This window comes from Sapajus apella, unplaced genomic scaffold (assembly GCF_009761245.1).
Source record: "Sapajus apella isolate SASKATOON/1434 unplaced genomic scaffold, GSC_monkey_1.0 scaffold177, whole genome shotgun sequence".
Taxonomy (NCBI): Eukaryota; Metazoa; Chordata; class Mammalia; order Primates; family Cebidae; genus Sapajus; species Sapajus apella.
Window position 1 is genome coordinate 1,050,921 of NW_022437117.1, and position 27,891 is coordinate 1,078,811.

Sequence of the window (27,891 nt, forward strand, 5' to 3'; positions counted from 1 at the left end):
AAAGAAGAGTCCCAAAAGAAAATGTGTCTGCGAAATCTAAACTCACTGTCTCTACAACATCCTGATCACCTGCAGAGAAATAGGGTGAGTCCTCAGAACTCAACTCCATACACCAGACAAAACTAACAAATCAAAGCAGAGCTTTCATGTCACAAAATAATTACTAGGTGTAGGAGGGCAACAAGCATAAAAAGTGGAAGCAAAAATATTTTCTCTCAATGATTCCCATAGATAGTATTTTTCTTATTTGGGAAAATTTCAAATCTACACAAAAATTAAAGAAACATAATGAACGTTGGTATACCCTTGCTTATCCACACCTACTATAATGCTCTTGTTGCTCCTGCTTCACTCTCTACATAGGTATTGCCATGGTCTGAATGTTTGTGTCCCCCCAGAATTCATATGTTGAAATCCTAACCCCCAGCATGATGATATTAGTAGTTAGGACTTTGGGGAGATAGAACCCGCATGAATGAAATTATTGCCCTTATTAAAGATGCCTGAAAAAGACCCCTCATCTCTTTTACCACACGGGGACACAGTAAAAAGGTGGCATCTATGAACCAGAAATTAGGTTCTCACCAGACACTAAATCTCTGGTCTTCCCAGACTCTTGATCTTGGACTTTTGAACTGTGAGAAATAGATTTCTGCTGTTTATAAGCAGTCCAGTCTATGGCATTTTGTTATTACATCCCAAAAGGACTAAAACAGGAACCCACACACTTCTTTCTGTCAAGCCAGCCTAAAGTACACTGAAGACAACATGACAATTTATCCCTAAATATTTTAGCATATAGCTCTCACAAACAACTAAACACCATTACCAGGCCTTTTAAAAAGTGAATTTAGGGGCTGCAGCAGCACTGGCATTAGGTGACAGTGTGGTGAGGAGTGGGTTTGGGGCATAAGAAGTCAAAGGGTCTTTTCCTAACCTCTGTCTTCACTTCTCTGGGTCTTCTCAGAGAAAGAAGACTGAGAAAATTGTTTTTCCCGCTAAAACCCACCAAGTACATGCCCAGCCTTCATGAAAGTGAACAGAGAAATGAAGCGCCTTTATGTGGGTGGCTTTAGCCAGGACATTTCTGCGGCAGATGTATAAAATCAGTTTAGATTTGGAGAAGTTTCGGATGTGAAGATCATCACACAGAAAGATGACCAAGGAAACCCACAGAAAGTCTTTGCATATATCAACATTAGTATAGCAGAAGCAGATATGAAAAAATGTATGTCTGCTTTAAATAAAACAACATGGAAAGGTGGAACATGACAAATTCAACTAGCAAAAGAAAGCTTTTTGCACAGATTGGCCCGAGAGAGAGAAGAAGCAAAAAGCTAAGAAAGAAAAATCAACAACTGGTAACACCAACTTGTTAGAAAAGATAGGAGGAGTGGATTTCCATATGAAAGCTGTGTCAGAGACAGAAGACCAAGCCATGAGAACTGGATTGGGAGCAAATTTGGAAGAGTCCTACCTGTTCTTCACCTTAAAAATTGACATAAACGTAAAATCATAAAATATGATCTCTCAAAATACTGCCACAACCTAAAGAAGACAGGAGAGGATTTCACAAACACCATTCCTATATCCAGCCTGACTTGGGAACTGGAAGGAGGAAATGACCCTGTGCGTAAGAAACGGCGAGGAGAGTTCTCTGACTTTCATGGCCCTCCCAAGAAGATGATAAAAGTGCAGAAGGATGAGAGTTCCACTGGGTCTCTGAGTCCAAGACCCAGGTGGGTAATAGAGAGACCACCCTTAACACCCACAACAGGCTGCACAAAAAAGAACTTGTGATTCCATTACTCCTTCTAAACCATCTCCTACCTGTTTCTGATACTAAGAAACTTAAAAATCTACCTTGTAAGACTTCTGGCTTGGAAACTGCCAGGAAGAGAAACAGCATTTCTGATGATGATATTGAACCTGAAGATGAATTAAGAATGATGACTACAAAAGAGGAAAACTTACAGAGAACTACACAGCCCCCAATAAATGAATCTGAAAATGATCCCTTTGAAGTTGTAAGCGATGATTTCAAATCAGGCGTTCACAAACATCATTCTTTAATAGATGTAGGTATCAAAAATAATGTCTCTTGCCATGATGATGATGATGATATCATGAGAAATGATTCTGAGTATGACTTAGGAGATACAGATAAAATCGTTGTGATGAAAAAAAAATGTTGCTAAGGTCAAAACAGTACAGAATTTTCACAAATGAAAAAATCAACGGACAAGAAAACTTCTTTCAAAAATAGAGAAAACTGTGAGCTTTCTGATTACTGTATTAAAGTGAAAAAAAGAAAAAGCAATGTAGAGTCAGCCTTAGGTCATTGATTAAAGCCTCTTAATCGAAAATCTTCCTCTCACTCCAGTAGCAGTGAAGATGCTGATTCTGCATCAGGATTAGCTGACTCTGAAGGAGACAAGGAGTATAATGCCATGATGAAAACCTCCCTCTGTGTGAATCTCACTTTAACTGATTTGGAACAATTGGCTGGCAGTGATCTGAAGATTCCAAATAAAGATACTGAGAGTGATGGAACAGAAACCACCACCCAATACAAGTTTGACAGAGGCTTCAAGAGCCCCAAGACTCCCACTGGCCTCGACAGAGGCTGACAGTGTATTTGTCCTGAGGAGATTGTAGCTTCCCTGTTAGAAGGAGAGAAGAACACCCCTCGCAAACAGAAACCAAAGGAAAACAATTTAAAGCCAAAATTCCAGGCTTGCAAGGGAGTAGCCTGTCTAAATGAAAAGGAGTCAGTGAAAAAATCCTTGAAAGACAATGTTGCCTCTAACAATATTAATAAAGACCAGAATTCCATGAAACATGAGGATCCCAGTATCATATCCATGGAAGATGGCTCCCCATAAGTTAATGGCTTGTCAGGTAAACTGACTCCTTGCCAACATGCAAAGAAAGGAAATGGCCCCAAACTATGTTCAACCTCAAAAAGGACCACTTTTGAGAGTCAGGATCGCAAGGCACTATCTCCCAGCAGTTCTGGAAAGAGAAGTAAGAATCCTATTTCTAGTTTATTGCCATTAAAAGGTAAGAAGTCCTTAAGTCTTAGTGCAAAGACTCAAAACATAGGCTTTGACAAAGACAGTTGCCATGGTACCACAAAGACAGTAGCTTCAGAGGAAGAGAGGTCTGATTCAGGCAGCCTCACATCTTTTAAGAAATCACCAAAGGTCTCATCCAACGACACTCAGGAAATCAAACCTGATTTCTCACTCGGTTAGTAATTCGTCAGACCTGCGGGCTAAGGATAAGCATGCTGAAGACAATGAGAAGTGTTTGGCAGCCTTGGAAGCTAGGCAAAAAGCAAAAGAAGTGCAGAAGAAGCTGGTGCATAACACTGGCAAATTTGGATGGTCATCCAGAGGATAAGCTAACGCACATCATCTTTGTTTCTGACAGGAATGTGAAACAGAGAAGACATCAACTCAGGAGCAGAGCCATCCAGAAGAGGAATGGATGAAAGAGTCTATGAGTAAAACATCTGGGAAGCTGTTTGATAGCAGTGATGATGAGGAATCTGATTCTGAAGATGACAGTAACAGGTTCAAAATTAAACTTCAGTTTAAGGGCAGAACAGAAACTCATGGATTTACAGTCACACTTTGGCACTGATGACAGATTCCGCATGGACTCTCAGTTTCTAGAAAGTGACAGTGAAGAGGAACAAGAAAAGGTAAATGAAAACTGCTGAGGAAGAAGAGCTTGCTGAAGAAAAAAAGAAAGTCCTGAATGTTGCACAAAGTGTTTTGCAAATCACCATAAACAATTCTACAAACAAAGGATCAGTGGCTGCTAAAAATTTAAGGACATCATTCATTATTATCCAACAAAGCAAGACCATGCCACTTACGAAAGAAAAAAAAAGAGATAATAAGCCAAAAGAGAGTAAAGCAAAACAAAAAAAGAAAAGAGAGGAAGCTGAGAAGCTACCTGAGCTGTCTAAAGAAACATACTATAACATTGCTATGGACCTGAAAGAAATATTCCAAACTACAAAATATACCAGTGAAAAGGAAGAGACACGCTCTGGAATGAGGACTGTGGTAAAGAGAAACCTGAGGAAATCCAGGACCATACAACTCTGACCAGTGAGGCTGAGCAGCCCATTGGGTTCATTTTCTCCTCTTTTGATTCAGACACTAAAGACATAAAGGAAAAGATCTGTAGAGTTGAAACAGAGAAACCTGGAAAGACTGGCAGGAAGACCCTCATTTCTTTTTTTTTTCCATTTATTTATTTTATTGCATTTTAGATTTTGGGGTACATGTGAAGAACATGCAAGATTGTTGCATAGGTACACACGTGGCAGTGTGATTTGCTGCCTTCCTCCCCATCACCTACCTCTGGCATCTCTCCCCTTGCTATCTCTCCCCAGCTCCCCACCCCGCAACGTCCCTCCCCTATTTCCCCCCAACTGAGTTTGTGTCCTTTGTAGGGACATGGATGAACCTGGAAACCATCATTCTCAGCAAACTGACAGAAGAGCAGAAGATCAAACACCGCATGTTCTCACTCATAGGAAGACCCTCATTTCTAAGACAGCAGTTCAGAAGAGGAAGATGTTACTGAAGAAACAGATTACAGAAAGTCCAGTCCTGGAGAAACATCATTACCTGAGAAAGAGACCACTAGATTTTTCTTTTTCTGTAAGAATGATGAAAGACTTCAAGTAGGTTCTGACTTAATTCTCGAGAGGAGTAGGAAGTAATATCAGCAGGAACTCTTGGGAGGCCAGAACAAACAACCTGCTTATAGATTGTCGGAAGAAACATAAAGATGCACAAAGGAAAATGAAACCAAAATAATAAATGTCAGCATTGGTTTTGATACTGAATGTGAAGAACAAATTTCTGAGGAAACTGACCCAGAAAATAGTTTTAGCTGACGAAAAAGAAATTTCAGAGTGAAGGAATTTTTAAAATCTGGCTGACAGAATATCATTCTTATTGCCATCTTTTTCTATGGAACTCCTCTGCATTTCTTCCTAAGTAATTACTTCAAAAAATTAAATTCGGCTTCTTAAAAAGGAAAAAAAAAATGTGAATTCAATAACATCATTCAACATCTTAGCCAAACTCAAATTGCTTCACTTGTCCCCAAAATATCTTTTATAGCTGTTTAAATTCAGGATCCAGCCAAGCTCATACATTACACTTGGATATTGTATTTCTTTAGTCTTCCATTGTGACCCTCTGATCTTCCTGACACTGAATCCCTTGACAAATCCAAGCCAATTTTTTAAAGAATGTTCCATCTTCTGAATTTGTTTGACAGTTTCCTCATGATTGGATTTAGACAAGACATTTCTGGCAAGAACTCCACTTAGGTTACGCTGTGTACCTCCCACTCCAACACATCCGGAGGTACCTCACAGCCCAACCCATAGTTGCAATGGAGAATTTGATGATTTGGGACAATGGTAACTGCCAGGTCTCGCCATTGCAAAGGCATACTTTATCACATCATAATTAATAAATAATGCATAGTGTCAAAACTGTATGAATATCTGCTCCCTCAACAGTCCTGCACCCAGCTGTTTTTAGCATTCAGAGATGTTCCTCGCCTAAATAAATTATTATACAGGGAAGTTTGCAAAACAGAGATTTTCTAATTCTATAATTCTTTCTGCACTTATTAGCTGGTATTCTGCTTTAAAGAAAAGTTGGCTTTTTTCCTCCTTTTCTCTCTCTTCCTCCCTGTCTTTCTTTCTTCCTAATACCACTTTGGAATCAAAAAATGCTTATATTTGTTATATTTCAGTATAATTACAATTGTTTTTGAAGTTCAAATTATCCCTAATTAGGTTAGTAGGAGTCCTTTTCAGTCAGCTCTTTGGTTTTTTGATGATTTCATCATTATTTGAGCATTTTCATAGTTTCCTAGTCAATAAAATATTTCAGGTTAAACTGAGACTTTTCTTCCTCAAAACCTGGAATAAGCCATTTCTCCAAACAAGCCTAATTCATTTGGGTGGTGATGGGCATTTGATGTGTTCACATTTAGGAGGCGTCTAATTTGAACGGAAAACACAAAAGATGATTCTCTCCACCGGCAGGTCATACGATGTCGAAATTCAAAAGAAAGTGATGACTGGTCCAGATTACTGAAGCAATAAAATTAACAATGAATTCTCCCTTTATTTCCACCATCGATGTATATAATGTGTCCACAACAATGCTCAAGACATTGTATGTCTTGAAAACTATATGAATTGAAAACTATATGAATTGAAAACTGTATGAATTGAAAACTATACATTATTCTTGTTAATAAAGAGAAGCATCCATATCAGTGTAAGTTTTATCAAACAATGACATAGAGTATGTGGCTTATATTTTGCCACAAACTTTACATCCAAGTTATATTTTTCTTAAGCCCATTATAAATTAAGCTCCTCCTTGGGATTCACATTGACCAGTATGATGCAAATTGTGCCAGGCCCTTATCATTATGTAAGAAAAAACACCTTAATATCTTCTGAAGGTAGTTTACAAATGAGTAAACTACACTTCTCTTGCTTCACCCCCTTCTTTGAATTGCTGCAGCCCTAACTGAGGAACTCATTACCTCTCACTTGGATGTCGGCATAACATTCTACGCTGTTCTGTGTTTAAGATACACATACTGAAGTATTTGGCAGTGACGAATCATGAAGCCTGAACTTTACTCTCAACTGGCTCGGAAGTTGAAAGAAAAATATAAAATAATATGGCAAAATATTAACAATCAAATCTAGATACTGACTATATAGGTATTGGATTGTTCTTTCAACTCTTCTGCGTGTTTGAAATTTTTCACACTAAAACAAGGCAAAAGAACTGTCTGATGGAGTCAACTGATTCATCCTCTAAGTTTTTACAAAGCCATCAACGTTGTCTTTCTTAAGCCTAATGATGGTCACATTACTATTCTGTTCCGAAATAGAATTTAGAGAGCTGTGTATTATATGGATTAAAAAATAGACCTTGCAGTCAGACCACTTGGGTTCAAACCCCAAAGTTATGACTTACTAGCTTGTAAACCTGTACTCAGGGAGTTTTCTTAGCCCCCTTGCACCTCAGCTTCCACATATGTGAATAAGGATACTAACGGTACCTGCTTCTCAAAGTTTGGTAGGGATTAAATAATCAAATAGGCCAGGCATGGTGACTCATGCCTGTAATCACAGCAGTTTGGGAGGCTGAGGCGGGTGGATCATGAGGTTGGGAGATCAAGACCATACTGGCTAACATGGTGAAACTCCATCTATACTAAAAATACAAAAAATTAGCTGGGCGTGGTGGTGCATGCCTATAATCTCAGCTACTCAGGAGGCTGAGGCAGAAGAATTGCTTGAACGCAGGAAGTGGAGATTGTAGTGAGCTGAGATTGCACCACTGCACTCCAGCCTGGGCGACAGAGTGAGACTCCATCTCAAAATAAATAAATAAATGAGCAAATACACATAACACACATAAAACTGTGTCTAACACAGTTATTCTACGTAAGCGTTAACTCTGTGTAGACTCAAAGTACTTTCTTCCACAGGATTATTTTTTAAAGAATCTTGTAGTCAGAAGCCTTTGGGAAACATTGGGTTAAATAAAGGAAGGCAAGAATCTGTATTGCAGGACTGATCAGAGCTTTTAACATTCCAATGTCCGTGATGAATCTTCAAGTATGTAGATCTCACATTCAGGGTATCTCATGGGGCCAGTACTTTGAAGATCAGTCTTAGGGAAATACTGAGCTAGAGCAAAAAATCTAAACTCCTTTTGGTTTCGAGGGTCTTCTGCTACCCACCCATCAGTCTCACAGTCTCCTGCTTTAATTCACTGAAATTTCTCCAGACAAACTCCAAACTCTGCTACCTCCCAGTTTAACCCAAATATTTCCATGAGCTCTGTGCTGTATCCCCTGCAGGGATTTTCCTCCCCTCCCTGCCCATCAAAAACTGTTCACATGGCACTGCCTCTGTAAAGGCCACCCAGATTCTCCCAAGTATAAGTAATTTCCCCATCCTTGCTCCCCTGAGTGCTTTGTTTAAAATTCTATGGAAACACATGACATTCTGTCTTGTTATGAGTGTTTACTTCCAGGTTTCAAAAATCATTTACATGGATTATTTGTAACTACCTAAGATGAAAAGCACATTCAAATTACAGAGAGAGTCTCTTGTCTACCATTGATCTTAATCTCTTCCCTAAAAGCATTGTTTAATTCCTGTGACACAGAACATTTTTAACATATCTATTTTTCCACAAGACCCTAAATTCCTAGAAGGCGGAATAAAATCTTATCCATTTTTACATCTGTCATCTAACAGAGTTCGATAAACATAGTACATGCTAAATGAATGTGGGGGAAGTAATTAACTCTACAAGATCTATGCCCACAGCTACTTTGATTCAAATAAGAGAAAAGAAGAAAAAGAAATTTAAAAATAATAGATATTTTAAAGCTCCAACTGTTTTCTCTTTATTTAAAGATTCCTCCATTTTGAACGGTTTAAATTAAAAGAACTTTGCTACTTCCCTTTTTGAATTACATAAACTAAATGAAGACAGGAATTTCTAAACAAACAGAACATTTTTATTTCATTTTCGTAATTGGCAATAGGCAAGATGCAAGAATCAGAAGTAACTAAGGAGAAAGTAGATGTCATTGGGAGAGAAGCTCAGCTCCTAGTTGGCATTAATTCCAGCGGGAAATGGTAATTAGATATCTTCAGATTCTGACCATCTGGAACTATAGAGCTTCTAAATTTGATTTGTGTTGGAGGAATTGTGGTCAAGAAAGGAACATGCACACGGTGATTTGGATATATTCCAAAATATGGCCTTTTGGGACCCCCAAAATCTGTAATTCTACTTGAAAACTTTGAACAGAATAATGTCCTCCTTTGCCAGAGAACTGTTTCTTAGAAACCTGTCTTATGAACGCACAGAGTTAACTAGATATCCACCAAGAGTTTCTAATCTCACAGTCAATAAACAGTTTGATACTTTGCTTTTACACTAGAACACCAAAATAGTTACCAAAACCTTGTGCCTCGTTAAGCTCTGTAAGCTTTAAGCGTTGGGCACACATCTAAAGCAAAGAGAAACAGCTAAATAGTATACAGACCACGCTTCGCTTCTATGTGGTGGCGACATCAGCAGAGCCCAGCTTAAGGCAGTTTCCAGCAATGCCTGGAAGATGTGGCTTTAGGTGAGTTTCAGAAGGGAGCTAATGGCACTTGTGGAAAATGATAACATAAAAGTTCAATGGAGTTCTACAGATTGGATCCTAAGCCAACTTTTCTGGAACATAAAGGCATTAACTTATTGCCGTTACGCAGTGCCTCGTAGCCTAAGGATGACTGAACTGATTGGATACGTGAAGCAGAGAAGGAACACCGGGCTTGGTTTCTCTAGTCATCGGTGGGATAATCAATGGCTACAGCCAAGTTTTTTGTTGTCAGCTAAGCTCACATGTCTTAGAGGTTTGGCCGTATTTAGAAGTCCAGGTGGATATTGCCCAAGCTTCAAAATCTTTATAGGATCCAATAGTTGTATGAAAATATATCTATGGCATACATATATATGCCACCAAGGTTCAAGCTGCTAGTCTCCTTCTCCTGGCATCTTGGTCTCCTGTTTTCTCTCTTTGACTCCTAAAGTACTTTTTTTAATCACAAGAGTCAGAGTGATTCTGCCATAAATAAAACAGTGTCACATCTCTGCTCAAAGCCTTCCATGCTCTGGCTCAATCCAAGCAGATATTTCAAAGTCCATAAAGTCCTATATGATTTGCCTTCCATTACCTTGCTGCCAAGTCCCCTAGACCTGTATTCATTCCCTTCCAGTTATGTTAGCCTCCTTGTAGTTCCTTGAACTCACCAGATACGTTCCTGCTCTAGGGTCTTTGCATTTGCTACTCTCTGACCCGAGTAGCTCTTCCTCCAATATCCGAATGGCTCTTTCCCTCACTTATTTAAAGCTTTCAGCCATATAACACCCTCTCAGTGAGATCCTCTGTGACTACACTAGTCAAAATCACAGGCTCCTCCTCAATGTCACTTCTCTCACATCTCTTCATATTTTTCCATAGCACTTACTTTATGAGTTGTCTGTGCCCCCCAACTCAAATATATTTCCACATGGACAGGGATCAATATCAGTTTAGCTCACTGATGAATCCTTAGCAACTAGAATAGTACCCAGCCCAGAGTAGACAGTCAATAAGTATTTGTTGAGTGAATCAAAACAGACCACCCATTATAAAATAACTTAATGTATCTTTGTAGCCTTTCTCGTCATTGTGATTGATACGTTTTGTTAATTATGAGATTATTTACTTAATGTCGCTCTTCTGCTAGATTATAAGTAACACAAGAACTGAGACTGAATCTTCATACCACTGATTCTCTAGCAACTTGCATAGTGCCTGTATTAGTCTGCTTTCACACTGCCATAAAGACATACCCAAGGCTGGGTAATTTACGAAGAAAAAAGGTTTAATTGACTTACAGTTCCTCATGGCCTGGGAGGCCTCAGGAAACTTATAATCATGACAGAAAAGGAAGAGGTACATCTTACATGGCAGCAGGCTGGAAAGAGTTTGTGTGGCAAGAGAAGAGGGAAGAGCCCCTTATAAAACCATCAGATCTTGTGAGAACTCACTCTCACAAGAGCAGCATGGGGTAAACTGCCCCCATAATTCAATCCCCTCTCACCAGGTCTCTACCACAACACCTGGGGATCACAATTCAGTAGGAGATTTGGGTACACAAAGCCTAACCACATCAGTGTGATTGCTTAGAAGACGCTTACCAATATTTGTTGAATGAATAAACTGCATCAGGAAGTAGTTAGCATTGGATTCTAGTGCAAGCTCCATATTTCTGACAGTATTATAAAGAGATCACCTTCTGGAAGAAGCACCCTGATAAGGCAGTAAAAAGTTACTAGATACATTAGATAGAGACAGAAAACCTAAATAAGAACCACGTGGGTGACAAGGTATTTAAGACAAATGTATAGATAGTTATGCCTAAGTACAGTTGAGCAGAGTTGTTTATGTGTAGGTGTGAGTTGTTTGGGTTTTGAGGTGTGTTTTTCTTTTCTTTTTTTGTTCGTATGAATACAATAGGATCATCTTTCTTCACTTACTTGTTTGCATCTGTGAGGTATCAAAACTTCTTCAAGGAATAAGAAAGAAAAATGTTGCACGATTATTTGAAATACATAAACCAAGTTACAAATCTGAATTGTCTGAAGGCTAAAAAAAAAACTAAGACAATTTTTCACTCAAGAATAATTTGGTTTTATACTTTTAAAAAATAGGGTTATATATTTTTTACTCTTAGCATACTCTGGAGAGTATTTTTTAAACTGCCTTAGCATAAAAATACATTAAACTTGCTTTGAAGTTGGGGAAAAATGGGTTTTCCTACATTTTTCATTGGTGTTATCCTGCCATCTAGTGACATAAAATGTTTGACTTGACTTGCACATCTGAAAGACAAACACAGGCTCTCCAAAGCAAAATTCCCAAGTAGCTGATCTAACCTGTCCGGGTCCCTTTCCATTAGTTGAGAGGGGCACCCTAATAGACGAATGTTTGTTCTTGACGTATCTCAGCATGAAAGCCTGAATTTTTGTATTTGTCTATCAAACACGAAACTTTTATGCTCCAGTTTTTGCCAATAAATCACTTTAATCAGACTTATGAAGGAAATGCCCTACTGGGGGTTGTAAACCGTTAATCTCTCCACTACTTCTGACCTCATAGTAATCAGGGGATATTTCAGGTCAGATGGACCTCAAAAACTTTACCATTTACTTCATTCCAGAGGAGCTGTGAGGACATTGCAGTAAAAGGGGGGCATAGAGCAACTTCTTTGCATTCAGATGTGTGTGAACACAAACACTTCTGCTTATTTTGTGACACTGACTGTAATCATAAAATGCCTGAGTTTTATAAAATTATTTATTTTCTAATAAATATATATTATTACACTCAACTGAACCTTAAGTCCCTGGAAATGGCTATTTACCTTTTGTGGATAATAAAAAGAAATGTCTTCAGGATTACAATATACTCTAGCACGCCCAACAAGCCACAGTTTGTTTGCCTTCATTTCTCATCACACTTCATTTGTATTAAAAAAACAAAAAGTGACTTGACTGTTAGGCTGGTTTTATCTTTTCCACAACAATTTCCTTATTTATTTCTAGGGATAACAGAGAAAGACAAACACCATATGATACAAAAATTGAAATACATCCCCTTATTTGCCTCTTACATAAACAAAGAGAAACCGGTAGTGTGCACTTGTAAGATCACCTTTTTGGCTAACAGCTAAATGGACAGATCTGGAATGTAAGAAGTTCTCCAACTTCCAAAGGAAACCTCTTCAGAAAAACGGATGCACATTTACAAGAGGAAGCAGAGAATGGGCGGGCCTTATCATCTGGAAATCTGTTCCCATGAAAGAAGCAAGCACTTCTCTTCTTCTTTTATTCTAGGGAATAAAAATGAGTGCTTGCTTCTCATGAGTAGGATAACTAGAATTATGGGTAGAGCATGTTCATCATATAGTTGTCTAAGAAGGAACAGTAGGCAAAGTGTATATAGAAATTCCAAAAGCAAAGACTGAACCTTCTCTACTTACATAATTCTTTAGTAAGTAATAAATAACTAACTAATTTTATTTGATTTTGTAACAAAATTTTAGAATAAAGTTGATCTTAAATGCTTATTAAGGAGATTATCATTAGATGTATAATTACATACCAATATGTCTTTTTTTTTTACAGTGTTTGAGGGAAAGATTGTTTTAAAATAGTTTCCTTTGTGTTTCACCCCATTCTATGAATAAAGCAGTAAGGAGATTTCTAAATACCTACAGTAGTTGTGTGCACTTCAGAGCATATTTTCTCCATCTGCTGTGTGTCCTCTAACCATAGATTACCTCCTAAAAGTCATCCTAAACAGACGGAACTAACACGAGTTTTTTTTCCATTTCTGTGTGTAACTTTAAATATTTTACAATAAAGGAGTAGAAGTTCAAAAGCACAAAATGTCAAAAATATATTATCAAAATAATAATAAAAAAAAACAGTGGACTAGAATGGAAGACTTGTATTAAGGAAAGCCAGGCTAAACAGCCAAGACTTGATGCTCAAAGGGAGTGAAATTCAACTTAACAGCTTAATTGGAGGAAAATATCGTTATTTGTATTTCTTTTTCTTATATCATTTATTTTGAAATTTCAATCTGTAATAAGGAAAAGATGCAATTTTTATATTCGTCAAAGAGTACATGATTTTTTAAGCTGAAAAACAGTGCAGACTCAGGAAGAGGCAGCCACTTAAAGGTTGTAAAGAGGAAGATCTTAGGTAAATTATTTTGGCAGCAATAAGAAAGACAAGGCTGTAGGCAGGGAGTCTAATTAGGGGGCCACTGACAAAGTTCAGATACAAAAGGCAAAAGGGCCAGGACTGAGTGGTGGTAAATAGGAAGAAATAGAAGATGTTTTGGAAGAATTTATTTTTTTAAAGGTGCATTTTCTTGATGAACCCTATGCCATATGAGACATTTATGGAAACCAGGACATAGTAAGTATCTGTAGTGTGTAGATTCCCGAATGACCTCCAATGACCCCCACCTCCTGGTCATCATGACTTGTGTAATCCGTGTGTGTGTGTGTGTGTGTGTGTGTGTGTGTGTGTATGAGGATTGGACCTAGTAACTTGCTTCTCATGAACAGGATGCAGAAAGAGTGATGGGGTCTCACCAATAGCCTGTCACTGAGACTCTCAACCCAACTCCTGAACTGAGAAACTAAATCCTGCTAAGAATTACCTGTGCAAGCTCAGAAGCAGACCCTTCCAACTGTGCATTCAGGTAGGACCACAACCCTGCTGATGCCTTGACTGCAGCCTTGAAAGAGTTCCTGAAGCAGAAGACACAGGTAAGCTGTGGCAAATTCCCGACCTATAAAAACTATGAGATAATAAATGTGTGTTGTTTTAAGCCACTAAGTTTGGGGATAGTTTATTATGTCACACTAGATAACTACTGTAGTATTCAATAATATCTGTTGCTGAATTAAATGCATAATACACAAAAACTAACCATACTCAGTGTGGAAAAACGCAAAAATATCTCTTAAAAGAAATAACGTTAGGAACTGGTAAATCTTCAGAGATAAATTTTTTAACCCAAAACTTACCAATAACTTATTAGCTATTTCCATGAATCTTGAATTGAACTGTTTCTCAGGAAGAAGTTTTTCATTTCATAGGAAAATGGAGTCTTCAAGGCTCATTTATCAAAGTGCATATTTAGTTCCTATCACGGGTTGGTTCCTAGAATCTTTGGTAAACATGCTGTGGTGTTGCAAAAATGGCCACATGTACATGCCACATGCACATGTGCATACACACAATCACCAGCATGAATGAGCATGTGTGTCTTGACATGTGTATATTTACACACAATCACTAATGTGAATGAGCATGTGTTTCTAGACATGTTTGCACACTTAAATATATAATATTTAAATATATTGTATAATAATATATATTTATAACACTTAAATATATAATATATCACACTTAAATAGTGATAAAAGACTGATGCTTGTACCCACATGCACATATCCACTAAAGCAACGAATCATTTTTCAGTATGTACGCCTGGATACACACAGACATAGATACACAAAAGGAAGTGTCCCGATCCCAAAGGGAAAAGTCAGTTTATTACTCCAGATTAGCACTCCTCAAAAGATCCTGTGGATGTTAACCAGGTAGGCAAAAAATGGGTACAAGATCAAATAAGTTTGGGAAATTGTCTTAAAGTGTTAATGTCTGTTTTCAATATGCATCTCCAAAAACACTGCTCTACAACTGTTTCCACAGAAAGAAGAGAGGGTTGTAGAAAACAAAGATAGAATCAAAGATTAGGCATTTTACTTTGTTTCTTCAGGTTCACATACAAGGAAGGATTAATCCCATTATTGCACGGAGCACAATATGGTATAAAGCTTTTTTCTTACCATATCTTTATAATAGTGTTAAAGTTCCCATAGATAGATGGGAAGAAAGCAGGTGACTAGGTTCCCCACCCATAAAAATGTAATCATTCACCTGATGGTGGAGAACATAATAGCTCTGTCTCCACTTTCAAAACAGCAGTGGTCCTCCTGCAGCCGGAGCATAATTACTTCCTTTAGGGCTTCTGCTATTCCCCAACCTGGTTAACAACCCACTCCTCTGGGCTCCCATTGCACTTTGCACAAATCTCAGTCACAGAAACTACTATCTTGTATTGTTTGGGACTAGAGTTTGGGGCCCATGTGCCCCATGATCTTCTAGAAAGCCTCTTGACTAGCACTGTACCCAGAACTGGGTGAACAGCTAATAAGTGTTTCTTGTATAAACTACACAGAAGCAGAAAATCAAATATATCATGTCCTCACTCACAAGTGGGAGCTAAATAAATGGTACACATGGACAAAAAGACGGGGAAAATAGACTCTGGGAACTCCACATGGAGGAGAGTGGGAGGGGAGTGAGGACTGGAAGCTTACCTACTGGGTACAATATCCAATATTTGGGGGATGGATACACTATTATTGCTCATGTAATACCCACATAACAAACAAGCACATATACCACCGAATCTAAAATTTGAAACAAAAAAGAGAGACAAATCAGCTGAGGTGACTTAGTTTTTACCTAACGAGGATCATTCCAAAAAAGAAGACTGTTAAAACAAAAATAATGCCAGCCTAGAGAGATTGTGATGCAGGAAGCCTGAATCGTGTACCTGGAAAAGAAACTGATGAAAGACTTCGCAGAATGAACCTGAGCCTTCAAATCAATGAGCCTTAAAAATAGAATGCATCAGGCTGGGCGCAGGGGCTCACGCCTGTAATCCCAGCACTTTGGGAGGCCAAGGCAGAGAGATCACCTGAGGTCCGGAGTTCGACACAAGCCTAGTCAAAATGGTGAAACACCATCTCTACAAAAAATACAGAAATTAGCCAGGTGTGGTGGCGCATGCTTGTAATCCCATCTTCTCGGAAGGCGGAGATGGGAGAACAGCTTGAACCTGGGAGGCGGAGGTTGCAGTGAGCAGAGATAGCGCCACTGCGCTCCAGCATGGCAACAGAGTGAGACTCTGTTTCAAAAAAAAAAAAAAAAGGAAGAAAGAAATAGAATACATCAGAAGTGAGTATGTAATGTTTCGTTTCTTCAGAAGTGTCTTCTCTATGTGTATCAAAAGAAATAACAAAAAATACCTGAGATGCTGTTATTGTGAGACCTTAGAAATAAGGCTTATAGACGCATGATTTAACTTGTAAGTGAGCAATGGGTAATTGTTGGGTCTTTTGCCAGCTGCTAAATGGTAGGATGTGGTAAGGATTCAAGATAATCAGAAGGACACTGGAAATATATATTAAGGATGGAACATTAGATAAAATCAGAGCCATCACTTCCACCCGCAGCTCAGATCACACCCCTCCCTAGCTCCGAACTCTACCCTCATCTCCTTCTGTATCCTTATTCTGCGTTATTTTCTTCATATCACCTATTACTACCTGAAAAGGTATATTATATGTTCATTTTTAATTTTTCATTCTGCTCCCTCCAGTATGTGGCCTCAAGAGTTTAGAATAGTGTCTGACATGCCATAAGCTTGTAATAAATAATAATTGAGCCACTAAATGATGTTGAGTTATAGCTTTGAGCTGTTAAACATGGAGTTACAACTAGCAGCTACCGTTACTGATATAGATGTATATGTGTGTACAGTATAAAGAGCCAGCAGTCATTTCAGCCCACACCTATTACCATTGCTACTGCTACTACCTATACTATTACTACTACTGTTACTAACCAGTGCCCATAATAATAGCAAACCTTTAAGCACTTAATATGTGCCAGGTATTGTACTAAGTACTTGATATGCATGAAACCAGTCAATCCTCACAAGAATTCCACTAGGTAGTGAGCAGACACAAAAGGTCCTATTATTGAATCAGAATCATGTGACTCAAAGAACTTACCCAATGTCAAACTTTATTAATAATTTCAAGGATACAAGCAATCGAGGGGTACAAGCAGAGCAGTGACAGGTCTGAGACATCCCACATGTCCAAGCTCTTTCTTTTTTTTATAGTGGTCTACACTTTCAGGCCCGGAGTAATAAGTGAGTTCTCTAATGAAGTTTGCAGGTCACCCCACATAGTGGGGAGAATTTAAGCTATGAAACATCTTCATTTAACCCAGAGTGTTTTTGCAACTTGTGCAACATTATTCAGGAAGCTATGCCTCATAAATTTATAAATCTTATGTAAGATTGTCTACTCCAAGACAGAGGCTTTCTGTTCAATGCATATCATAGACAAAAGATCTCCCTCTTAACGAGTGTCACTAGTCTATTTGCCTGGTGGTCTGGAGTTATTGAATAAATGTTTTTGGGTTCCCCAAATCTAGGCATTGAACATCTAAATTTCAATTCGAGAGTATTAGGAAGTAGAGTCTTTGGACAAGGTGTCTAGATGTTTCAGTCAGTCTGGGCTGCTATTAATTGAGAATAATTAAGTCATTAAGGTAGAACCCACATGAATAGGATTAATGCTCTTATAAAAGACACCCCAAAGAGCTCTCTAGCCCTCTTTCTGCCATGTAAAGACACAGCAAAAAGATAGCAATCTATGAGGCAGAAAAATGGGCCCTCACAGACACTAAATCTTCCTATGCCTAAATTGTGGACTTCCTAGCTTCCAAAACTGAAAGATAAAGTTTGTTGCTTAAGCTACCCAGCCTGTGGTAACCTATGACAGCAGCCCAAACTGAGCCATCTAAATACCTTGTTTCTAAGAAGATGGAACTGTGTGCCCTGACTTCTGTTGTTTCTCTGAGTGTGTTTCTGTCATAATCGGGAATAGAAATGGGTTATATGCCAACTACCCTAACTCTGTACTCTGCAGATAACAAATTAGTATTCTACATATCAGGTTTAGAAAAGTAAACACAGTGAATGAAAGATCTGGAACTGATAGTAGAGTTCCCAAGAAATATGTGATTTCTGAACTCCTACACCACTGCCTTCAATAGATAATGCCCTCCATATATGCTTAAGAAAAGCAAACATTTCTCAAGAAACTACTATGCAAGACTTTGTCAGTAAAAATTAATAGAGCATGGTCTCTGCCACTGAGCTTAGGCTAGAGATACAAAAATATAAAGAAAAATGTAATGAAGTGCGATACATTCAATGAGACAGTTACAATTTTGTGAGAGCATAAAAAATTGGAGTAATTCAGGAAGTAAAGAGGAGGAGAGAAGAGATGGCTTAGAGGTATGCCATGGCTGTTGGCTACTCATGTGTGTGCCTACCCTTGGAAAATGCACATCCATATAAAGACAAATGATGGATAGTGAGAAAGAACAACAGAATGCAAGTGCACCGTAGGACCCAGTTTGCCTTTCAGAAGGAAATCAAAACCTCTTGACACCAACTGAAAGGCCAAGTTGGACAGCAGTTCCTCTGAAATCTAGGGGAATTCCACAGTGAAGCTCAAGGCAGTGGAAATCTAGTGATCATAATTGCATTTATATTAACTTTGAACGTTTTCTAAGCATACTCATTTTACTTTTTTACTAAAAAAGCAGGCTGCCTTTTATTTTTATGATTTCTAGGTCACATTTTTTAAATGAAGTATGAAAAAGGTAAATGAAAGCAGCTTGAAATATAATCATCATTTTAAACATTTTTACCATGGATTTACACTGTGTTCAGGGCAGTGCATTTCCAAAAATGGAGACGTGTGTCTTAGTTTGTTCAGGATGCAATTCCATAGACTAGGTGGCCTATAACCAACAGAAATTTACTTCTCGGAGTTCTGAAGGTGGGGAAGTTCAAGATCAAGGTGCCAAAAGATTCAGTGTCTGGAGAGAACCCACTTCCTGGTTCATATATGGCCATATTTTTGCTGTATCCTTACATGGCAGAAAAGGAAAATGACCTCTGTGTAGTCTCTTTCAGGACACTAATCCCATGCATAAAGACTCTGCCCCCATATCCTAACCACGTACCCAAAACTTCATCTCCAAGGGCCATCACATTGGGGGTTAGGAATTCAGTATATGAATTTGATGGGTAGGGAGGAACAAACATTCAGTCGATAGCAGCATGAAACTTACAGAAGCCAAATTATGAGTTATGAAGAGAGCTCTACTTTAGAAACAGTTTCAACTGGTAAGGGACTCATCATTCATTATTTCTTTAAATTGATACATCCTTATTTCTCACACACACATAAAAAGAGTGCTATTTTTTTATTACAAAACTTATACACCCAGAGATGTTATTGAGGAGACACATGACACCATTTCATTAAATCTGAGATTGTGCATCAGCCTTTCATGGCCACAAACCTGGAACCTAGAAGTATAATCCAGGTTGCAGAAGTAGGTATCTCAGAGGAAAGGTAGGAAACATATCTGAGGATCATTGTGGAAAAAAAAAAAAAGGTAGAAACCACAAGAGATAAAGCACAGACCAGAAGTCAATCTTCTAAGAAATCAGTTAATAACAGTAGACTGGATAAAGAAAATTTGGTACATATATACCATGGAGTACTACACAGCCATAAAAAGAACAAGATTGTGTCCTTTGCAGCAACATGAATGGAGCTGGAAGCCATTATCCTAAGCAAATTCACACAGGAACAGAAAACCAAATACCACACATTCTCACTTAAAAGCGGGAGCAAAACATTGAGTACACATGGACACAAAGAAGGGAGCAGCAGACACCAAGGCCTACTTGAGGGTAGAGGATGGGAGGAGGGTGAGGATCAAAAAACTACCTATTGGCTGCTATGCTTATTACCTGGGTGATGAAACAATCTGTATACCAAACCCCTGTGACACGCAGTTTATGTAAATAACAAGCCTGCACATGTAGTCCTGAACCTAAAAATTTTAAAAGTAAAAATTAAGTCCTTTCGGCCAGAACCGCCATCTTCCAGTAATTCGCCAAAATGACAAACACAAAGGAAAAGAGGAGAGGCACTCGATACATGTTCTCTAGGCCTTTCAGAAAACATGGAGTTGTTCCTTTGGCCACGTATATGCGAATCTATACGAAAGGTGATATTGTGGACATCAAGGGAATGGGTACTGTTCAAACAGGAATGCCCCACAAATGTTATCATGGCAAAACTGGAAGAGTCTACAATGTTACCCAGCATGCTGTTGGTATTGTTGTAAACAAACAAGCTAAGGGCAAGATTCTTGCCAAGAGAATTAATGTGCATATTGAGCACATCAAGCACTCTAAGAGCCGAGATAGCTTCCTAAAACGTGTGAAGGAAAATGAGCAGAAAAAGAAAGAAGCCAAAGAGAAAGGTACCTGGGTCCAACTGAAGCGCCAGCCTGCTCCACCCGGAGAAGCACACTTTGTGAGAACCAATGGGAAGGAGCCTGAGCTGCTGGAACCTATTCCCTATGAATTCATGGCATAATAGGTGTTAAAAAAAATAAAAGACCTCTGGGCTGTAAAAAAAAAAAAAAGTAAAAATTAAAAAAGAAATCATTTAAAATCTTAAATGATCTTAAAAATCTTAACCTTGATCTCCCCTGAAATCTGCAAATGTGAATTTGTCTGCATCATGTGCAGTTGAGCCTGTGGTAAAGCAATTTTTCATATGTCTTCCTTCATGACCGAAGAACTGCCTTGCCCTTCAAAGGAGCACAGAAGAATTTTTTATCCTTATATACCTGACTTCTCCAGAACAACCAAGTACTAAGAAAAATCTCCCATATTCCCTATTTTTTCCTATTCCACAAGTCTAATTTTAAAATTATAAAAGCTTTAAATCAATTTTTTATAGTAACTTAAAATGTACCCAATATATAATCCAACTTTCAGATGTCCATAAATGAAGAATAATGCCATCCATTCATATGTCTTTGAGTAATTTTCACCGCTTTTCAGTGAAAAGTTGGTTTAGACTGTTTGCACCCAGCAGCATAGGGCAAGATTAAGATAAACCAGGACCATGAGAACTAGAAATGAAATGAAATAAACTATAACTATTCTGCAAAGACAGTCTAGTTGTCAAGAACTGTGGGGAAGATTTGGATGAATTGTTTGCTTTTCAAAAAGTTTAGTCAGCCCCCAAAACTTAGTATTTACTTTGAGGGACTCAGGAGGGTACACACAAATTTAACTCCCTTAACCTACGTAGGTTATAGGTTAAGGGAGTTAAAGTTAACTCCCTTAAAGTAGGTGAAGAAGTGGGTAGAGAAGTTAAAGTAGGTAGAGAAGGGGGCAGGAAATACTGTTAAGCATTTTAAGCATTAATGAATACTCCCAAGTACTTGACACCAAATAAATGAGATGTCTTGCAGCCCTCAGTATTCTGGTATATGAGCCTTCACTCTGATACTTTTCTTACCCTTCCCGATTCCTTGGGCCTTGACTTTAGGCTCCCAGCTAAATTAACTCAATTGAATGTCTATTTGTGCTTTTAGTGGGCTGCCCATACTACAGCCTATATTGTGAAATCTCATGAATTGATTTCCCATGAGAACCTAGAAATTTGATTCTTGTTCTAGCCTTACTGAATTTTGCACTCTATTCAGGAGATAGTCATGTGTGCAAACAGTGGTAGGCATGTGTTTGAGCCGGGATAGGATCTGACTCTCATGTACCCTGCTGTAGCAGCTTGGCAGGTGGGACCCAGGGCCCTGTCCTAAAGTTCCTGTCACAGAGATTCTTCCTTCACAATGGCTCTTTTTAATTTTTCTTTTTTTTTTTTTTTTAAGATCATGTCTCACTCTGTTGCCCAGGCTGGAGTGCAGTGGCACGATGATCTCAGCGCACTACAACCTACACCTCCCATGTTCAAGTAATTCTCCTGGCTCAGCCTCACAAGTAGCTGTGATTACAAGTGCCTGCCACCTCGCCCTGCTAATTTTTTTATTTTTTATTTTTTGTATTTTTAGTAGAGATGGGGTTTCACCATGTTGGCCAGGCTGGTCTGGGACTCCTGATCTCAAGTGATCTGCCCACCTTGGCCTCCCAAACTGCTGGGACTACAGGCATGAGCCACCACACTCAGCCCACAATGGCTCTTGATTTTTATTCTTATGGCTATCACCCCAGTACAAATGGTAATCACATTGTACATAACTTTCCATAGACTCCTAACAAGTCTGCCTGTTTGTGATATTTCCCTCTTCTTACTTCTCGCTTCCATAAAATCTTTATTGGCTGGGCATGGTGGCTCGTGGCTGTAATCCTAGCACTTGAGGAGGCCAAGGCAGGCAGATAGCTTAAACTCGAGTTTGAAATCAGCCTGGGCAACATGGAGAAACCCTGTCTCTACAAAAAATACAAAAATTAGCCAGGCTTGGTGGCACACACCTGTAGTTCCAACTACTCAGGAGGCTGAGGCAGGAGGATCATCCAGCCTAGACAACTGAGTGAGGCTCTGTCTCAAAAAAGAAGATCCTTTTATAAGTCTTTCTTTTTTATATATATATAGAAAAAAATATGGAACGCTTCACGAATTTGCGTGTCATCCTTATGCAGGGGACATGCTAATCTTCTCTGTATCTCTCCAATTTTAGTGTATGTGCGGCCAAAGCAAGCACTGTAAGTCTTTCTTTTTTTTTTTCTTTCAAATAATTTTATCTTTAATAATCTTGCAGCAATTTAAAATATGAGAAAGGTCAAACATGCTCCCTTTACGGGTGATGCCACCATGATAGTCTCACACAAGCATGATCAATCGCCATGATGACACTCGATGCCACAGAGTATGGCTGGCAAAAAGGCATCAGGGCTCACGGATTGAAGAGTTTGGTTATGGAGTCTCTGAGGGTTAACAGGCAGCAGAAGAGACATCAGTTTAACGGACTTTCAGAGGACAGAGCGCGGTTGCTGGGTCATGAGCACCTTGAAGCGTTTTTTGATGGTGATTCGGTGTCGGGAGTATTTGTCATCTGGGGAGAACCGAGCAGGATGGGCTGAGCAGGTCTGTTGTCCCATCGGATCAAATTTCTTCAGCGTATAGACCCGATCTCCCTCCTCCTTGAGGTAATACTGGAGAAACATGATCACTCTTAAGCCAGAGGTTCCAATTCGGTCCGCAGCTCGGTCGGCTCGGCAGCGTCACGTGTCTATAAGTCTTTCTTAAACAATGCTTTTTGCACGCCATCTCTTGTGCAAGAATCTTTGGTAGCTCCAGAAGTCCTACATTCTGATATTTAAGGCATAAATGAAGATAGGCTGATCTGTGCACAGTACCTTTAGAGCTAGCAAGATAACTAGCAAGATGGGAAGTCAATTCTCAAAGCCTCCTCAAGTTTCAAGAAACAGGAAAGAATTACAAGACTGAGGCCCATGGAGTGACGTTTGGAAAGTATTGTGAGAGAGACCTCCATCAGCCAGGAGCCAGTCAGAGAGCAGGCAGAAACTATACTGCATGTTGGAACAGAGATAATTTAATATAAAAAACTGATAGCTAGGCCGGGCGCGGTGGCTCACGCCTGTAATCCCAGCACTTTGGGAGGCCGAGGCGGGTGGATTATGAGGTCAAGAGATCGAGACCATCCTGGTCAACATGGTGAAACCCCGTCTCTACTAAAAATACACAAAAAATCAGCTGTGCATGGTGGCACATGCCTGTAATCCCAGCTACTCAGGAGGCTGAGGCAGGAGAATTGCCTGAACCCAGGAGACTGAGGTTGCGGTGAGCCGAGATCGCGCCATCGCACTCCAGCCTGGGTAATAAGAGCGAAACTCCGTCTCAAAAAAAAAAAAAAAATTGATAAAGTTGTTAAATAGATAATGAAAAAAGAAAAAGGGACATCATGGAAGAAGCAACCGCAGGAAACAGTTACTCTCCCTAAGACTGAGGGAACACAGGGAAGAGTTGAAATTATTCAAACTTAAAGGAGGAGCCCTATGGATGATGGCCACAATTTCTGTCAGGCCTCCATGTGCAAGCCTGGACCCAGCAAGTCCGAAGACCTGCCTGCCTCGGCTGATCACCCCCCGCACTCTGCCGGAGTTCACCATTATCCCTGATAGCCCAGCGAGCTTCCCTCGGACATTAAGCTTCTCACCCCACCTGCCATCTTAACTGTTCTTGCCCTGTGAATATCCCTCCGCCCCACCCTACCATCTTAACTACTCTTATGCCTTACCCTACCCACCACTGTAACTGAACTTATGGTAATGTATACTCCATTCCCCTCCCCCACCACTGTAACTGATCTTACTCCATAACACCCCTACCCCCTCCCCCAAAAATTTGCCCCAACCTGTAAAACCAACTCCTATCCCACCACCCTTCGCTAACGCCCTTTTTGGCCTTAGCCCACCTGCACCCAGGTGAATAAACAGCAATGTTGCTCACACAAAGCCTGTATGGGGGGGGGTCTCTTCATTCAAAGCTGCATTTTAACAATTTCCTTCTTCCATTTCTCATTCCATGATTTTTTTGTCTTGACCAGGACCTCAGTTGGTTTGTATCTTCATCCATTTGGGAAGCTATAACAAAATCTCATCGAGTAGCTTATAAACAATAGAAATTTATTTCTCACAGTTCTGTAGGCTGGGGACTCCTAGATCAAGGTGCTGGCAGATTCAGTGTCTGCAGAGGGTCTGTGTATTAGTAAGTCCCCAAATACTATAAATAGCTGAGACTGGCCAGGTGCGGTGGCTCACACCTGTAATCCCAACACTTTGGGAAGTCTCTTTTATAAGGTCACAAATCCTATTTATAAGGGTTCCACCCTCATGACCTAATCACCTCCCAAAGGTCCCACGTCCTGATACCCTTACCTTTGGAGTTCAAATATCAACATATGAATTTAGGGGTGACATAAACATTCAGTCCTTATCTCTTACACCCAAAAGCTTGAGGTAACTGACAGTGACCAGACCTCCATGCCTGGAGGATCACAATCTCAGTATTCCGCTGTAGGTGCTGTAGTGATCCATTCACTTTCACAAATGGATATGGAAATACTAAGGGGCACCACAGAGAATCCTTACTGCCCCCATCACATAACATCAACCAATTTTTTCTGCCTTTCCACATATAAAATTCAAAATGTCTTTCTTTTCATACGTACAATAGCTGTGTGTTTTGAGGATGATGAACATTGTGATTAAGAATCACGTGATGCAAAATATTATCAATCAGACCAAATAGAAACTATGACAGTGATTATAAATACAGTGAATCTTAAAAAATAAGTAAAGAGTGGAAATGGAGTTTGTCTCAGTAAATTAACACAAATTACATTATTTCTAAAAATTGGTAACTAGTGATAATTATTACACAGCTTAATTATATATCATAAACATACTTTAATCATAGGTTTTATTTGATTTTCACACTAAACGATATAACTATGTTCAGATTTCATAGCAATAGGTTTATCCAATAAAACCATTAGTTTGTGGCACTAAAAAAAAGTAGAGAAGCATGTTGTCAACCCACATGTTACTCAGTGGAAAAGCAGTAATGTAAGTTGTAAATCCTAGTCTGCAGTTGAAATTCTGGCTTGTTTCACCCACAGCCATTTGAAAACCAGGCCAAATTTTCTTTATCTGAACACCTGTATGAGTAATTCCTGCCTAAGAAATACAGTGTATTTTTCCATGCTTATTTTTTCAATTTATAATTGTTTAGGCAAGTTGAGACAGAGTGATCTTCTAACTAAAATACTTAGAAACAGATCATATGTTTGATCACGATCTGCTAAAAACATCTGAACTCAATAAAAGAACAATGAAAGAGTCTAATACCACTTCAGCAAGAGGAAAAACACCTACGCTCACTTAATGTGTTCCATTGATTGTGCAAATTTGCCAACAGTAATTTTACAGAGTTTGTTTCACTTTTTACTAAGATTAAAGATCAGATACTTACAGAGACAAATTGATAGTAATTTATTGTTGTCCCAAAGGCTTTAACTTTTCTTTGAAATCTTAGAGCTATGCAAGGATTTGTATCTGGAATCATAAGATCTGCATGCCAAGCTATCTCTGGATATCCAAATCAGTAAAGGTAGCAGAGATGGTTTCTATGCAAAATCCTGACAACCAGAAAACAGTCGTTTTCAAAGGGAGCCCTCCCTCTGTTCTAAGCAACAACATCAGGCCTGTCTGACTTGCTCTTTGACTTGTGAACTGTTGATGCCTAACTGGTAACAAGTATAGAAGGTCTTAATGTAAACTGCAGGGATACATTTTAAATGTATGTAAACCCCATCAGGTTGTCTCTATTTTAGGCTGACAGTGATATTGAAATCTATCTTTTGTATTCTCCTCTCTTGTCATTTCAGGTTTCAAGAAAGATAGAACCACATTTCAGGTTTTTATATAAACAGTAATTGCATGTAGAGTTGTGTGGAAAGGTAGCGAGAGTTTAGAGAATTGAACACTAGTTTAAGAATTAAATTAGGCTGGATTTGCATTTCTATACTCTCACTTGTTGGCTATGAGAACTCACGCAATTATCTTTATCCCAGTGGTATCCACATGAAACGTATACAAATTTTAAAAAGGAAAATGAAAAACATTCTTGAAAATGATCTTTTATTTTGGAATGTACAATATGATCATTTAGCTTTTAATATTCCTGTAAAAACTTTTCTCAGAATTCATTATTTATAAGTTAAAAGAATACGTCTCACAAGAGGAGATGTGAAATGGATTCTTCCACATCACATCTCAATCAGAAGGATATATAAATTAATGTTTGTTCAAAAAAAAAAAAAAAAAAACAGACTCCTTATAAATCACTCACATCCAGCCCTGGCATACTGTCACATGATCATCAAATTGCCTCATACCCAGCTAAGATGCTCAAGGGTTGGAATTTTGATAACAAAGGGTCTTGCTAGAACAGAATCTCTCCGAAGACTTGGGACTGTGTATTCACTGTTGTATCTTCAGGACCTGGAGCCCTTGCTGGGACATGCAGTAGTTGGGTGACTGAAGTCTCAATCACTTGAGGCAAGGGCAAAGGATAGTATGAAGGTATTAGGCATTAGGTGCCAATTAGGCAAGAGAAAGGATTAGATTAGGTTCAGAAACAGAGTTCAAAAGGTAAAATCCAACTTGAGGTCTAAGTAATAGAATTAATTGGTACCAAATCTAGCATGCCACTGTAGTTGACAATTAATAATACACAACACCAATATCATATAGCAGAGACCATTTCAAAGTAAAATCTGGAGCATATTATAATATAATGTGTATATATTCAAGAGATAGTACAACACAATTCTGAGTGTAACTATATGAGAGATAAGGGAAATGTGAGTAAATTAATTGATGTTTCTCATTGCAGTTTATAAATTGGAATCTTTCCTACAAACAGAAAAATATATTGATTACAAAAACATTGGTTATAAAATCAGTCTTTCCAGGTCAGGTTCAGAGGCTAATACCTGTAATCTCAGTGCTTTGCTCCCAAGGTGAGAGGATGCCTTGAAGCCAAGAGTTTGAGACAAGCCTGGGCACCATAGTGAGACTCCATCTCCAAAATAAATAAATGATAATTACCTTGGCATGGCAGTGTGTGCCTGCAGTTCTACCTACTCAAGAAGCTGAGGTGAAAGGAGCCCGTAAGCCCAGGAGTAGAAGGGTACAGTGAGTTGTGACCAGACCATTATACTCCATCCTGGGGGACAGGGTAAGATCCTGTCACATACACACACACACAAATCAATCTTTTCCCATGAAAAGGAGAATGGTTAGACAAACTATGTTTCGTGAATATTTGTTAAACCTATTTGAGTCCTAGACGTTTCAACAAGATCAGGGAAAAATTAACTG

At 38.9% G+C, this 27,891-nt stretch overlaps 1 non-coding gene and 3 pseudogenes across 2 annotated transcripts; 2 read left to right on the plus strand and 2 right to left on the minus strand.

Moving 5' to 3' along the window:
* Positions 1–1,029: 1,029 nt before the first annotated feature.
* On the plus strand, positions 1,030–5,069 carry LOC116542974 (annotated as a pseudogene).
* A 14,981-nt stretch (positions 5,070–20,050) lies between these two features.
* On the plus strand, positions 20,051–20,564 carry LOC116542976 (annotated as a pseudogene).
* Positions 20,565–22,578: 2,014 nt separating this feature from the next.
* Positions 22,579–22,685, minus strand: LOC116542996. Its single transcript, XR_004265434.1, has one exon. It is a non-coding gene; the product is annotated as a U6 spliceosomal RNA (small nuclear RNA).
* A 24-nt stretch (positions 22,686–22,709) lies between these two features.
* On the minus strand, positions 22,710–23,204 carry LOC116542975 (annotated as a pseudogene). Its single transcript, XR_004265427.1, has one exon. The product of XR_004265427.1 is annotated as an H/ACA ribonucleoprotein complex subunit 3 pseudogene (transcript).
* Between the last annotated feature and the right edge of the window lie 4,687 nt (positions 23,205–27,891).